The sequence below is a fragment of the Panthera tigris genome, chromosome C1 (genome assembly GCF_018350195.1).
Source record: "Panthera tigris isolate Pti1 chromosome C1, P.tigris_Pti1_mat1.1, whole genome shotgun sequence".
NCBI classification, from domain to species: Eukaryota; Metazoa; Chordata; class Mammalia; order Carnivora; family Felidae; genus Panthera; species Panthera tigris.
In genome coordinates this window covers 171,062,808-171,066,335 of record NC_056667.1, presented here as the reverse complement: position 1 = coordinate 171,066,335, position 3,528 = coordinate 171,062,808, and the positions used below count along the sequence as shown (strand labels likewise).

General features: G+C 35.9%; 1 non-coding gene across 1 annotated transcript; it reads right to left on the bottom strand.

Annotated features, from left to right (window-relative positions):
• Positions 1-369: 369 nt before the first annotated feature.
• On the bottom strand, positions 370-472 carry LOC122241711. Its single transcript, XR_006221942.1, has one exon. It is a non-coding gene; the product is annotated as a U6 spliceosomal RNA (small nuclear RNA).
• Between the last annotated feature and the right edge of the window lie 3,056 nt (positions 473-3,528).

Below are 3,528 nucleotides of genomic sequence, written 5' to 3'. Positions count from 1 at the left end.
TGTCAAATTGGATGTAAAACATCAGGTTTTTAAATCTTTTTTTAAAAGAATGTATACTAAATCTCTCAATTCCATAAGTAGGTGGTTGTTCTTGAGTTTTCTTTTCGCAATAGTTTAAAAGAACATTTGAGCAAAGATCCAGATACAACCAATTTAACCGTGATTGCTTGAAATGATTTCATTCTTTCTGCACATCTCTGGTTATACATGATGTTGCTGATCCTTGATGTTCCATTGTGAAGATATGGATCAATGCTTTAAGAAATGCAATGTGATAAAAATGTGAAAAAAGGAATAATTTAAACAATATGCTTCCATCAAGGCAAACATGGTGTGTGTATGCACATATATATGAGTTTATAATGTATTAATAAATGATTATTCAAATTACTTTTTTGTGTCATCTTTGCACAGAGGCTATGCTAATCTCTGAATCATTTAATTTTAGAGTATGTGCTGCCAAAGCAAGTACCATTGAAATTAATTTTTAAATTAGGAAGGATACTATAAGTTGGAAAAATAAATGAATGTAAAATTCACTGAAAACATTATAGAAATAGAACAGAAAGTCTTAAGACCTGAACTGACCTCTGTCAATGATTTAAAAATCAGTAGCTTCACTGAAGTTCTTTCTTCTGAGTTCCAACAATATATCCACTGTCACTGGATATACCATGTAAGGCTCAAAATAAATTTGTAAGAAACTACAAATCTTTCATACTTTATTACACATAGCCCCTGCTTACTTCTCATAATAACCTTTAACAACTTTAGTTCTCAAGGGATCATCTATCTCATTATTTTGCACACCTTAAGCTATAGACCTAGTCAGTCATTCCTCAGTCCACGGAAATTAGTCCAGAAGATAGACACCTGGCTCAAAGAGATCCAGTAAGATCCTCCTCGATATATTTATTTTAATTGGGGTTTCTTCCTCTGTGATCATCATCTCCAAATTACAGGCAGCCGTATTGTCATCCATTATTGGGAACTGTTTGCGAATTAGGCTATGCAAATAAATCAGATCCAAGATTTGTAGAAGGAGAAATAGCAACTTGAAGATATTAGTTCTAGCAGTGACCATAGTCTGATTAAGTCTTGAAAATATCAGAGAAATGGATCAATTGATTATGTTTAAAGTGAGGTCTATCTCTTGCAACTGAGAAAATCACATCATTACCACTCACTGTTACCCACAAACTTATTCCTCCCTCTTCATTAATAATGGGGTGTGATGTTACCATCTTTGTTTTCCCTACTAACCTCTGGTTTGACCTTGGACAGACTTTGAGTATAAAGTTTTTCATCTGTTAAAGGGAAAATACAATATTTATATTCCAGCATTGTTTTGAGGGTAAAATGAATCCACTGCCTGCACTGCAATAGTAGTTAGTTATCCACCCAGGTGACTAAGAATCATCTTTGACTTTTCTTGGCCATTCATTACTTTGTATCATCCTGCTTACATTCCTTTTAATCCACTCTTCCTTCACTCTTACTGATTCAGTTCTAAGTAAGTACATCTTGTCTGGGAGCCTGGGTGGCTCTGTCGTCGGTTAAGCCTCCGACTTCGGCTCAGGTCATGATCTCACAGTTTGTGGGTTCGAGCCCGGCATCAGACACTGTGCTGACAGTTCAGAGCCTGGAGCCTGCCTTGAATTCTGTGTCTCCCTCTGTCTCTCCCCCTCCCTCACTTGTTCTCTCTCCCTCTCTCGCTCTCTCTCAAAAAAATAAATAAGCAGTAAAAAATTAAGTAAGTATATCTTGTCAATATACTATGTAGCTAATAAAAAAATTCAAAATTTCAGTGGCCTCCAGCAATAACATTTCCTTTTTTCTCATGTTAGATGTAAACAATTGCTGGTAGACGACTACAGCTTGTACTCCATGCATCCTCATATTCTCATCCCCAGGCTGAAGAAGCAGCCCCTCTTTGGGACATACTGTCCTTATTGCAGAAGGAAATGAGTGAGTGAATGGTAGATATGCCCACTGCTTCTTAAAGCATTTCCCTGGAACTGACAGTCTGTTACCTCACTCACAGTTCCTGGGTGCAAGTCACCTGGCCAGGCCAGTCAGTAGGTGAGGGAAGTGTACTTTATCTATAGGGAATCACGGAAAACCACATGGAGACTAGGGATGTGAGCACAGAATGAGGTGTGACTAGGGACTAGAGCACAGAATAAGACAATTTACCACAATCAGTCTTCCTTCAAGTCAATATATATGTATATTTCCAAAACACAAATCTTTTCATACCACTCCCTTTTTCCCTTAGAAACTTTATTCTGCTTTCCATCATAAGAATAAAATTCAAACTTCTTTGTGGACAATGAATCCCCAGCTTGTAAACTTTTACCTGTTGACGCTACTGCATATGTTACATTCTGTTTCCTAAATGTTTCTCATTTATCTCTGTAGATTTACATATGTTTTCCCCCATGCCGAAAATACCATACTCTCATCTCAACTCCTTCTGTTTCTTTTCATGGGATGTAAGGCAAGAAAAAAAAACCTCAAAAACAAAACAATTTTACTTCATGTAGTTTTGGTAGCCACCTTCTCACTATTCAACAGTTGTGCTAGGCATTATTGTAATTATATCTTTCTCCCTTAGCAAGCAAGTCAACAACCTCTATGTTTACATCTATGAATATTTAGCACTAAGCTTAACAAATAATACAATAGAATCCAATTTGGATCCCTGCAGACAATCTTGTCATTTTCATGGTATCATGTTGTCAACTTGGATTGAACATCTATTTATAGTTCTTCCCCATTTAACTTGTCACCTTCACTATAAATAGCTTGCAAAATGAAGTAGAGAATAGCTGTTGATTTTTGATATATCTTTTGAAGAATTATCTCCCAGTTATGTCTAAAAATGTCCATGGACTAGTTCAGATTTTCTAAATATGTACTCTCTTCCTCTTTCTAAATATACTCTCTTCCTCTTTTTCCACCCATTTCCTATGCTATTATTTTTCTACCCTTGAACCTTGGTTTCACTCAGTTAACTATTATTCTTAATATAGACTTTCATTGAAACACAGAGTGCACATTGTAAAACATGCACTAATTTAAGAACATACTTTTAATCATTATTATAAATGTTCAAAACTACCCCCACGAGATCAGTTTTCTTATTATCCATATTTAATTGATGTGGAAATTGATTTAAAGATATATTAATTAATTTGCCCAATTCTAACAACTGGTAATCTCTAGGAAGATAGCAGTAGTCCCCAAGGAAACCAGTGAAATGTCTCCTTTATTCCTTGCTTCTGTTCTAGGTCAAGTGACCAATAAGACAAGGAAGTCATAGAAGCTATGCTGTCACTTTTGTTAATGATGAAAGCTAAGTTGGAAGACATTGCTTATGTTTACAAGTAATTAGATCTGTTAATAAGGGCTGTGTGTGTAGGGCTGTGATTGGCCCAGGACAGGTCCACCCAAATAAGTTAATGTCATGACAAGGAGGAGCAAAGAAGATAGTCCACTCATTTCAAAGATGTTTCCACAAGGAAA